Genomic DNA, 13,284 nt, shown 5'->3' with positions numbered 1-13,284 from the left:
GTTCTCTTTACTTTGTAGCTTTAAATAATCCCATAGAATTGCGGTAGTGCAGAAGAAGGAAATTTGGCCCATTGGGTCTGCACGGAACCTCCAAATGTGCACCCTACATACTGAGAATACATATTCTGACTAATTACATCCATCAAAATTAACCAATTGTATGTGCTCTTCTCTATTTGATGCTCAAATTCATGGCCTGCCTTCTTTATTGGTACAAGAGAACATAATAAGGGTTTGCATATTTGTTAGTCCAACATCATTTTTTAGTATAACCATTAAGCTTTGGAAAGTACACTTGAATATCAGTAACTAGCTCTAAACGGTTGTCAATTTTTGAGAATATTGGATTATTACCACGAAGAAACCTTAGTTTCTCACGCACCTTGAACTGAGGACATTAACAGTGGTGAGTCTGCAAAACAAACTCCTCTCGGCTACAAGTTTTCCTGTTTCTCTTGTTATGGGCCAGGGTTTAGAGAACCCCAAAGTGTATCGTGGAGTTCACCTGACCCACAACTTTTAATAGATTGTGGTATGGGGAGCACACGGCCCACTCTACAGGTGTGGTACAGCAGAAATGGAAAAGTATTTTTGAAACATACAGTGAACATCTTAGCAACCATCAATTCAAATACAACCCCCAAAGACTACAACGCTAAGTAATCCTCTAAGCTTTCCTTTTTAACATCCATGCGACTTAAAAACAAAACCTTTATCAGAAGCACATGAGGTTAAAGTCACTACTGAAAACATTTATAATTCTGAATTCACCAAATGATCAAGAGATAGTCTTTTGATGGCAGAGAGAACAGCAGTACACCTGCTTGACCTGGCTTCAGCTCCAACACTGAAAACGAAACTAAAACACACCCTGCAGCCTGCTCAAAAACAAAAGTAAAAAGCTGACAGACAACCCAGCTCCACCCACTCTCTGTCATCACTGCAGTAGTAAACACCCATTTCTTAAAGATACTCTCACTACAGATATCTATATACACACCCATTTATAAACACCTATTTCTTAAAGGTACTCTCACATGACACTCTATCTACTTGTCTCCATTTGTATTTCTACCTTTCCATCTTCACATCTATCCTTCTCCAACACTAAATTTTCTTGTCCTCTTCCTCAGTTTCATGGTTTTGGTTTCCTCCTAATTTATTTTAATTTGTCTTCTTGTACTTTTCCATTTTTCTTACTTCTTTTCCCCATTTCCCTCTGCACCAGTTTGATTTTCTCCTTTATTTTGACATGCTGCATAAGGAGGGGTGTGGGACCCAAGGTAGCCGGGTGGGACTGGGCTGGCATTCTGACTACAGGGAACGTTTGATCATTCTGAATGTGACTTGGAAAATAAAAACTGAACTATATTTCTAGCATTTTTTGTGAATCTCTCTGCCAGTTCCACAAAATGGGTAAGGCACAATCCCCACAGCGAAGTTATTGTTTTGCCACATGGTTACAGAGATGGCTTTATCAACAGGAAATGTTGAAGCACTGGCATTTTACTGATTAACATCGAATTGAAAAGGAACTGCTATTGGCAAATGCCATCATTTTAAAGCCACTCTGCGGAAGTAATGCAGGAGCCATGGCTTTTATCTGCTTCAGTGTGATTTTTGTTTGGGAAGGAGGCTGGGGAAGCACTGAAATAAATAAGATCAAAGTGAAGGATATGCTCTGCTCCTTATCTAGCTGAACCTGCCAATTTGTTGGCAGACTGTAGCCTGCAGAATTTACTACAATTTAACACAAAAAAATCTGATGCACTAATTAAGTCTGTTTCTTCAGAATTATGCATCAAACATTTCCTTATATTAGAAATGCTGGGTTCACTATTTTGTAGGTTCTTTTGGCTGCATTAATTAGATGCTTTTGACAAAGGAGTGTCATAATTTCTGATGGATTGGATCGGTTTATTGTCATGTGTACCGAGGCACTGTGAAAAGTATTGTTCTGCGTGCAGCTCAAACAGATCATTCCGTACATGAAAAGAAAATACATAATAGGGCAAACATAAAATAAACAATGTAAATACACAGACACAGGCATTGGGTGAAGCATACAGATGTGCCAGAGTCTTGTCCTTTCTGAAAAGGAGGCCATATTCTGGTGGAACTAGCTGCTGGCAGAAGCTTCTCCCTTTCCAGAGTAATTCATGGCCCATGGTAGCTCAATCAGTAGAGCATCAGGCTTTTAACCTGAGGGTCCAGGGTTCAAGTCCATGTCCAGGTGCTGCTTTTTGGGGCAGCACGGTGGTACAATGGTTAGCACTGCTGCCTCATACCGATAGGGACCCCGGGTTCAAATTCAGCCTTGGGTCACTGTGTGGAGTCTGCACATCCTCCCCGTGTGTGCGTGGGTTCCCTCCGGGTGCCCCGGTTCCTCCCACAGTCCAAAGATGTGCAGGTTAGGTGGATTGCCCATGCTAAATTTCCCCTCGTGTCCAAAAGGTTAGGTGGGGTTATTGAGTTATGGGGATAGGGTGGGGGCATGGGAGCTCTTTCAGAGGGTCAGTGCAGGCTCTAGATCACCGAATCACAGAGAAATACAGTACAGAAAAGGCCCTTCTGCCCATCGAGTCTGCACCGCCGCATGAAAGGACCTGATCTGCCAATCCTAATCCCATTTGCCAGTACTTGGCCCATAGCCTTGAATGTTAAGATGTGCCAAGTGCTCATCCAAGTACTTTTTAAAGAACAAATAAAATTACAGCACAGGAACAGGCCCTTCGGCCCTCGAAGTCTGTGGCGATCATGATTCCCTAACTAAAAAACACCTTCTGCCCTTACTCGGTCCATTTCTCTCTATTTCCTCCCTATTCATGTACCCATCCAGATGCCTCTTAAATGTTCCTAATGTGCCTGCTTCCACCACATCCTCTGGCAGCGTGTTCCAGGCACCCTCTGTGTGAAAACCTTACCACACACATCTCCCTTAAACTTTCCCCCTCTCACCTCGAACCTGTGCCCCCTTGCAATTGACATTCCCTACCTTGGAAAAAGCCTCTGACTATCCACCCTGTCTCTGCCTCTCATAATTTTGTAGACCTCGATCAAGTCTCACCTCAGCCTCCGTCTTTCCAGTGAAAACAATCCGAGTTAATTCAACTCTCCTCATGGCGAACACCCTCGAGACCAGGCAACATCCTGGTGAACTTTCTTTGCACTCTCTTCAAAGCTTCCACGTCCTTCTGATAATGTGGTGACCAGAATGCACGGAATACTCCAAATGCAGCCTAACCAAGGGTTTATACAGCTGCAACATGATTTCCCAACACCTGTGCTCAATGCCCCGGCTGATGAAGGCAAGCATTCCATATGCCTTCTTAATCACCTTGGCCACCTGTGTTGCCACTTTTAGGGAACTATGGACCAGCACGGCCAGATCTCTCTGTATGTTAATGTTCCTAAGAGTTCTGCCATTTATAGTATAATTCATACATAGATTTGATTCTCCAAAATGGATCAACTCGCATTTGTCCAGATTAAACTCCATCTGCTCCTTCTGTGTGTACGTCTCCAATCTATCTATATGCTGTTGTATGCTCTGACAATACTCGGACTATCAGCAACTCCCCCATTCTTTGTGTCATCCACAAATTTACTCATCATACCACCCACTTTTTCCTCCATATTATTTATATACACTACAATCAACAGAGGTCCCAGTAATGATCCCTGCGGAACACCACTAGCCACAGATCGTCATTCTGAAAAACATCCTTCCAACACTACTCTTGGTCTTCTATAACCAAGCCAGTTCTGTATCCATCTAGCCAGCCCACCCCGAATCCCATGTGATTTTAGTTTTTGTACCAGTCTGCCATGTGGGACCTTGTCAAACGCCTATCTAAGGTCCATGTAAACTACATCCACAGCCCTTCCCTCATCAATTTTCTTTGAGACCTCTTCAGAAAACTCAATCAAGTTGGTGAGACATAACCTTTCCCGTACAAACCCATGCTGCCTGAAACTAACTAGTCCATTTTCCTCCAAATAGGCAGACATCCTGTCCCTCAGTATCTTTTCCAAAAGCTTCCCCACCACTGATGTCAGGCTCACCAGCCTATAATTTGCTGAATTATCCCTGCTTCCTTTCTTGAACAAGGGAACAATATTGGCTATTATCCAGTCCTCTGGATCCTTACCTGTAGTCAAAGAGGATGTGAGAAGTCCTGTGACCTCTCACCGAAGCAGAGCAGAGGGCTATGGACATGGTTGGCGGCCTGGAGGAAAGGGAACTCGGCGAGGTGGAGTTCGGCCACGGGCGACAAAGTGAGACCTTGTTTAATTGCGGTTCCCCATGACATGTGTGTCAACTGCCACCAGCACCACACTCACCCTCACCCTCGCAGCACCCTCAGCCCCACACCGCCCTCAACCCCACACCACCCCCACAACAAACACTGCCCCCACCCGCACCACCCCTAGCCCCACCAACACGCCGCGGTCTAATCATGCGTCTTGGCTTGTGTCTTGCAGTAGCAGTTAGAGATAGGGTGGGTCCATCTGCCGTTCCCCGCCCCCAGCTTGTGCCACAGACGGAGCTCCCCCGTGTAGAGGGTGCCATCTCCGCTACTCCACTACTGGGCCGATATCTGGGGTTTGAATATCTGTGTGTGTCTCTCTCCAGCTGGCACTGAAACTTCAGAGGCCAGGGGATGTCGCACTGGGACACTTCCACTGAAGAGGGCACTGATTCAAGCCTGCCGTTTATTCCTAACCGACAGCCTGAGACTTATATCACACAGATCTCCAGACCCCTACCAATACCCAGGTGATTCTCTCTCTTGCCGGTGGTACAACCCCCACCCGGTTCCTACTCCACTAGAGTAGCTTTCCCAAGAGAGAGAATAGGACACTGCTGTTTATTTCCTAACCAGCAGTCTGTCCTGAGTGAACCGCTCAAGATGACCCTCGATTCTTGAACCCGGAATTAAGGTGAGGAGTATTTTTAACAATGACTTGGTCAGAGATCGCTGGTGAAGGATTGAAGAATTTAAACGACTCCAATTAGCATCAAATCAAGATTTATTGTAAAACCCAGGTCAAAATCATCAACAGAAGAAACACAATAAAATCTTATGCTCTAATACAACCAAGTCTATTCAAAAGGTAATATAGCGGACACAACGAAAATTCTTATTGTTACACAGTTTTAGCAATATCACAAGGCACAAAACAAGTTCCCTTCCCCAAAGCCTCAACCACTATTAAAATCAAGGGAGTTTCGCAAGCTGCTGCGGGTTACTTACGGTCACAGGCTGCAGAGGTCAAGTCAGGGGTGCAGAGGTCGAGCCAAGAACGAAGAGACCCCCACTCGAAAACACAGCCCCTTTTATATAGTTATACCTGGCTTTGTTCTGTGATCGGCCAGCCCCTTTTGCATTGAAAAGGTAAGTTTTTTAAAGTTCCCGCTGGTCCCGCCCCCTTTGCCGGTCAGAGCTGTATGTTTCCGGGTATTCCTTGCAGGTCCGCTTCTTCCAGCTAGGCAGACCTGCGCGATTTGAATTTGGCGCTGGCTCCGCCCCCTTCCTTCAGTGAGTTTCTGCCGGCAGCTTCTGTCAAGCTTGGAGTACCTCCCCCAGGTCCGCCTCCAACTTGGTTTTTCTGCCGGCAGCTTCTGTCAAGCTTGGAGTACCTCCCCCAGGTCCGCCTCCAACTTGGTTTTTCTGCCGGCAGCTTCTGTCAAGCTTGGAGTACCTCCCCCAGGTCCGCCTCCAACTTGGTTTTTTTCAGACCTGCGCGATTTGAATTTGGCGCTGGCTCCGCCCCCCTCCTCCCAGTGAGTTTCTGCCGGTAGCTCCTGTCAAGATTGGAGTACCTCCCCCAGGTCCGCCTCCAACTTGGTTTTTCTCTACCGCTGATTTTCTAGGGGCTTTTCCAGCGCAATATGCTGGACTCAGACAGTCTGATTTCTAGTTTAACGAGGTTAGGCTCTTCTGTGGAGAATTTCAGTGTCTTCCAGCTGCTCCGGAGATGGCTGCTATTCTCACCTCGCTATGTTGATGGGGTGTTAATTGGATTCTGCTCTGGTGGAGGCCAGGTCATTTACATTTGCATGGGGCTATGACCATCCCATTGTCCTGCTTGCATGCAAGCCTCCTGTGTATTCCCGTGCCCCTTTGTCTGTGTCTTGATGTTATCTTGTTGTCTGGCTCCTTCTTCCTTGTAGCTCCTAGGGGGGGTGTTTGTGAATATTCTCTCTCTATGTCCCTACTCAGCTCAGCGGGCCAAGCCTGCTGGGAAAACTGGTTCTGTTCCCTTGGCTGGAAAGTCAGTTTACAGTCTCTGAGTTTCTCCAAAAGGGCCGAATTGCCCGAAAACCTTACACCCGTGAGCTGAGCAGCGACGAGAGTAGCTTGGATGGCAGCCCTCCGCCCTAGACTTAGGAGACCCAGGAGCTCAAGTCAGAGGATGACACAGATTTTCCGACACAGCTGTCTCCAACCACCTCCACCATTCCAGAGACACTCACCTCAGTTGGGCACTTTAGTGATGAAGCTCCTGGCACACTCTCTGGTGCGCACCACAAGCTGATCCGGTACAGAAGGCAGAGATAGGAACACCTGAGGGGGCGGACGGTTGGAGGTGTCAGGCTTCTGGAATGGACAGTCCCATCAATCGTGTTTTTTTTTAAAGGATGTGCTTTCCAACTCGGTGAATGTTTAACTGTTTATGTGCTGTGACTGTAAAAGATACGAACAGACAGGATTCCCTGAGGAATTTTCTTGAACGGAAACCAGGATAGTCTTTATTGTGTTTAACCTGGTTTCAGTAAAAGAACAAAAGTGCTCCCAACTTTCACACAGTCTCAGGGTGGAATTTTGCACTCTGCGTACAGAGTGCTGGCTAGGATGAGAAAACTGGCACACAGCTCTCCAGCTGCACAGCCAAGTTTTTCTCCAAATTCCCTGGCAGTCTGTGCACAGAAAATCTGGGGGCATGGTTTCTACCATCACACTGGCAGGGCGGGGAACATAGCACATTCGGCATCAAGCCAACTTTGCACAACAAAATCTATTTAAACGCATGGTAATCAAGTCCACGCACTCGCTGGCCGTGAACCTGATTATGTCTGCTGGGAAGGTCTGGGAAAATCATAAACTTTTTGGCATCCTGTGCAAATCCCATTTCAGTGCTCTTCCATGATTTTCCTGACATAGTGGGATTTGCTCTGGGCATGACGCAGGCAGAAAATTGCTTTCAATGAGTCTGGATGTCTATGGATTTTTAGCTTCTGGTAAATCCACAAACAATAGGTGGTATGAATTCCACAAATGGTTTCATCTCAGCATGCCTATTCAAGGGAGGGCACCCCATCTCGTCACTTTCTGGAGATGAGTCTCTGCAGAAATGACAGAAGTCATCTTAATCTCAGTGGCTGTAATAACAGTTTGCTGATTTAGTTCTTTTGAAATTTAGTCAGTGATTTTCAGCCAGTAAATATATAAAATCCTTTTTGATCGAAAGCATAGCTTCGTAACAGCTGTGTACCAGACTCATCAGCCAAGAGCCCAGGCAAAAGCATTCTTCATGGAGTAGCCACGCTCTGCTTTGTCATGCAGATAGCACGGTGGAATACCACAGGGGCAGGCATGATGACTGCTGCCAGGGTATTGAGCATTGATCTGCATGATGCACTGCACATGATCACACACCAGCTACCATTGAGGAAGAGTAAACCTTTTTGTTTATGGTACATCTAAGAGTTGATGTGTGGAGCTTGCAAACCAATGTCCATGCAGCCAAAGGCATGTGTACCATAGTGAAGCCTACCATCCTCACAAAGCTGTGGGCTTAGTTCACCTGCTTCTCTCTGATAAGAAAGAAAGCAATCTACTCAGCTGTCTTGAAGTAGAGAACCTAAGTGAATTCCCTAATGCATCAATGGATTACAAAGTGCATGATGTTTCAGATATTTCCAGCTCCAGCAGGGCCCCAATCACCTTCACAAGTCACTGTCAATGCTGACTGCCCTCTGCCCTGAGGCTGTCACAGTGGTGGTTTTCAGTGAGGACCTCCCAAGTGGAGATGTCAACAAACTGTTCCTTGCTCAGGTTCAGGCAGGATATTGCTCCCTGAAGACTTTGGGTGGTGTCATGATATTCAAACACACACATCATGATAGACACACCAACAGACAAATCAGAACACACAACACCACAACCAATGACAGAAAGATATAAAAGCACAGACACGACCCCCGGTGGTCAGTATTAGCTGCAGAGGAGAACCAGGACACATCTATTGCCAAACACACTCAGGGAGACAGCACGTGCAGAGTATCCAGAACGAACTGTATTATAAGAGTTATAATAAAATAGAGTTGTACCACATACAACTGTGTTGGCTCATCTGTGCACCAGAGCACCCAACACCACATGGTACAGGAGTGGATCGATACCTGCCGGCATACCTCAGTGTACACAGACAACCAGCAGTGCCCAGGCATGATGTACGAGCTCCCGGTTCCGCAGGCGCTCCAGTGCCACGGCGACCTCCGCGAAAACTGGCGGCGATTCCGGCAAAATTTCGAATTGTTCCTGGTGGCAGCTGAACTCAAAGACCTGGATGATAGGGAAAAAATTGAATTTCTCCTCACCGTCGCCGGTGCAAGGGCAAGAGAAATATTCACAAGGTTCAGGTTCTTCAGGAGGCAGCAAAGGCACGATTACCAGGCAGTCCTGGGCAAATTCTCCAAGTACTGTGAAGAATACGCAATCCAATGGGCACATAAAGGTAAGAAAAGCTGCAGTACTCACCTCGTGGCTGGGATCCCGGAGCCCGAATTCCCAGAGGCCGAAATCCCGGGCCTGAGAGAAGGCTGGGTCGAGGTCGGCGGCCATCTTGCTAAAGGTATAACGCTAGCACAGTTGCGCGAGCAGTGCGCAGAACCGGAAGTTTCGTTTGCGCATGCGCGAGATGCTGCGCATGCGCAGTCAAGAAAACGGCCATCGGTAAAGGAACAGCGATCTGAGCGTGCGCAGTCGCTTCCTACGTGCTACATACCGAGCGTCAGGATGTCAGAGGCCCCAGACTGCACCAATTTAAAAGGGAAATGTCCCAAATCCAATTTAAAAGGGAAACGTCCCAAATCAAAAAAACAAAAATCTGTTAAAGCTGTAAAACAACCTTCCCTCACCTGGAATGACAGCACAGTGCCGCAAATTGACCCAGGAGATGAATTTGACCTCCGAAGAACCCTCCGACAAGCAGTTACCTACGCACAAGCCGATGATTCCGACCTTGAATACTTCGATGACGATCTTTACAGTGTTTCCGGACCTCGCGAGCCCAATGATAGCTCCGTGGTCCTATATGACTATGACTCGGACGAACCTTTCGTGTTGCACATTGGCGGCCCCCGCATTGAATCCGACACAGATGCGGATTCATTTTTCGGATTTGAGGATCTTCAATCCAGCAGATATGACGTTCCAACTTATCAGTACCGGATGATGCTGCAGCCTGACATTAACAGACAGGGAGCGGTGCAAGCACACGGAGAGTGCCCTGCTGCCACACAGAGCGTGGTCCACGTCCCGCTCAACGTTCCCGACTCTATGAAAGAAGACATGCAAGACTCCAGAGTGCAGTCCTCGCATGAACCAGAAGTGACTCCAGTGTCACAAGCTTCCACAGCAAGCTCGTGGACAGACTCCACAATTGCAGAAATGCAAGACTCCAGAGCGCAGTCCTTGCACGAACAAGAAGTGACTCCAGTGTCACAAGCCTCCACAGAGAGCTCGTGGACAGCCTCCACGATAGAAGCAACGCAAGACTCCAGAGCGCAGTCCTTGCACGAACAAGAAGTGACTCCAGTGTCACAAGCCTCCACAGAGAGCTCGTGGACAGCCTCCACGATAGAAGCAACGCAAGACTCCAGAGCGCAGTCCTTGCACGAACAAGAAGTGACTCCAGTGTCACAAGCCTCCACAGAGAGCTCGTGGACGGACTCCACGATGGAAGGAACGCAAGACTCCAGAGCGCAGTCCTTGCAGGAACAAGACCATGAGGGTATAGCAACCTCTCCTGACCAACCAGCGGCAGACGATGCAAGTCTACCATGCTCACGTGAACAGCAAGAAGGCTATAACAGCCTACCATGCTCCACTACACAGCAGCATGAACATGACGGTCTCTCATGCTACAATGAAGGGCACAGCGCTGAAGACTGTTCAAGCCGAACTGAAGACAAGCCAAAGGAATCGCCTCGTCCAAACCCGAAGAAAAAAGGTTTATGCGCTGACCTTCAGGATCATTATAGCCGAACAGAGATTAATAATGCTGCACGGCCACAGTAGGATGCTGAGGATTTGCTAACGAAATTAATTGAATGTTTAACTTGCAAGGAGCAGACTGAGAATTGCCAGTGTTTTAGTACGGATCGAAAAAATGGACAAGACATTGATCCTCAGGTAATGGAAATAACACAACCTGAATCATATCTACAGCAGGGACAAATGTCTCCCTTCAACACAACACCGCAAAATCCCAACTTCGGAGACCAGCAGTTAGTCAGTAATGACTCTTCAAACCTTGAGGGGAACATTAATTGCATTGAACCTATACACGCTCCACTGATTATTGAGCAGAACATTGGAGCAAGAATCCTGAGGACACCGACATCGAGTAGCCAGATAACGAATTTAAAACCCACAGCAGTGTCAAGTGAACCAAGTGTGCTTTCCACTAATGGTGAAGATGCAGATAAGGTCGACCCGATTATCCATTGTACCACACTAACCCCAGTGATTAAGCAGTTATGTATGGGGAGTATAGGGTGGGCAATTGAGAACAGTAAAAGAGAGACTGTGACCATGCCAGTCCCAGCAAAATCAGACCCAGAGACCATGAAGGCATGTACATTAGACAAAGATACACATGAGGCACCTGAGAAGAAAAGTGAAACGGAATGTTATTTGGAAAATAGTACAATGTCGATAGAAACATTGGATCCTATATTCGAGACCATACCTATGGGAGAATTTGGGGGTAATAAACAAGGTTCTGCAATGTCTGGGGGAAGATTTAAAATTCCAAAGAAGAAAAGCCCAAATGAAGGACAACGGCAAGACAATGACAGTCCACCGACATGGTGTGCACCACCAGATGAAAACTCTGACAATTTACCCAACCCTAGTGAACAGCAAGCTGCTAATGAGGATCTATCCACGGGATGTGAGACGAGTGACGACAGCATCCCACTTCCCATGCAAAAGGTGCAAGGTGACAGACCTCGCCTAGTGCGTACCGAGGCACTCGACGATCACGGTGGGACCACTGACGACTGCGGTGGCGGCGCACCGCTTCCACCCTCGATGGCTCGACCCTCTCCACTGGTTGGTGCATTCCTGCATGTTCCGACTCCAGAAGTGCAGCTTCAGGGAATCTCGGCTGCCTCCAGTGAACCTGTTGGGACTCCGGACGGGGGGCATCGACGGAAGGCAGACCGGACTCCAGATGGGGAGCAGCCAAGCGCCGACTCTGATTCGCGCACGCCAGACCTTGCTCCGGACGGGCGGTGTCGCGGCCTCGGTGATGGCACGCTCAGGGTGACGGCGGATGCCACGGCGACAGGGAATGGATCGCGTGGCAGTCCCACTGGGTCGGCAGTGGCAACCAGCACCGGCGGTCCAAGATGGGCACACCAATTCGCGCCATCGCCAGACGTTGATGCGAGCAACAATTCTCTCTCCAAGGCGACATGCTTCGACGTTTCTCTGCGGAGTCGCCCTTCCGGCACAGCAGGTGGCCGGAACCAGCGTACACGGTCTCGGCCAACTTCCACATCTGGCACAGTCATCGCCTTGCATGATATTAGTGATGGTGCTACTTCGATGGCAACGACCCATCGGCTACAAGATGCCGTCCACCACAAACATAAAAAGAAAAAGACTCCACCTTGTTCCTGGCATGCAGGGCAGATGGATTGGTGCGTAGGCGCAATCAGCGAGCTTTGCGCCGCCTTCCACGCTCGCAACTGAACCGTACGCACACGCCGGATCCTCCACTGGTTCCCAAGGATGACTTCGTGGAGATGCCACGGATCATGCCCCTTCCATCGCCACCAGAACCAAATCTCCACAGCTGAACCGGCTTGAGGACCAGCCCATTCTTGAGGCGGTCACCCATTAGACTGGACTTATAACGCTGTTCATACGTTCAAAAAGTCAAACACTTCTGTATTATAACCTGTTGTTGTTTATTGTTCCAGATATCGTCTGACCAGACCAATGTTCAAGTTTTTTTTTTTCTCTCGCATCCAAGTTTTGTTATGGTACAACCTTGTTAGTGTGACGCACCCGACATCGCCCCATGTAAATAGTTACGTCATATACACACACACACTCTTCGATGCACTCACGACACAATTATATTTATAACCACGTAGGCACATATCTTTGTAAAAAGGGGGGATGTCATGATATTCAAACACACACATCATGATAGACACACCAACAGACAAATCAGAACACACAACACCACAACCAATGACAGAAAGATATAAAAGCACAGACACGACCCCCGGTGGTCAGTATTAGCTGCAGAGGAGAACCAGGACACATCTATTGCCAAACACACTCAGGGAGACAGCACGTGCAGAGTATCCAGAACGAACTGTATTATAAGAGTTATAATAAAATAGAGTTGTACCACATACAACTGTGTTGGCTCATCTGTGCACCAGAGCACCCAACACCACAGGTGGGTTTAGCCTCCTGCTGAGATCCCTTCACCCTCTCTTCCTCTTTCTTTGCAGAAATCTGTTCTGCTTTTTGCCTCCCCTGCTCACTCCCCTGCCATGCTGTTGGTCAAGGGTGAACAAAGCAATACAGCCTGTTTGGGAGCAAGTGGCTTGTGTAAAATCCTTGAAGTCAGGACAAGGTCCATCAGCATGTGTCATTCTAATCCATGTCGGAATAAAACATTTAAACAACTCTGCAAACTAATAAGCACTTGTATAATCACAGAGCAGCCAGTAGAAATCAATGAGCAACTAACCTGAGAATGATTGATGATTCCGTTAAGATCCTTCCTGTTTTTGAATGCATGTTCAGCAGCGTGATGTTAAGAAAAGGCATTTGCTGGAACGTTGAGGTCCAAGATAACAGTTCTGGTGTCAAATCAATGTTACATGTTGATTATCATCACCTACTCTGCAGGCTTCCAGTGGGAAATCCCTGCACACACCCTCAAAATGGTGTCCAATGTGGTCAACACTAAGAGTGTCTGTGAGTGTATTGGGTGTTATTTTGGAGCCTAACATTACCTATA

Source organism: Scyliorhinus torazame, chromosome 2 (genome assembly GCF_047496885.1).
Source record: "Scyliorhinus torazame isolate Kashiwa2021f chromosome 2, sScyTor2.1, whole genome shotgun sequence".
Classification (NCBI taxonomy): domain Eukaryota; kingdom Metazoa; phylum Chordata; class Chondrichthyes; order Carcharhiniformes; family Scyliorhinidae; genus Scyliorhinus; species Scyliorhinus torazame.
Note: the sequence above shows the minus strand (reverse complement) of the source record.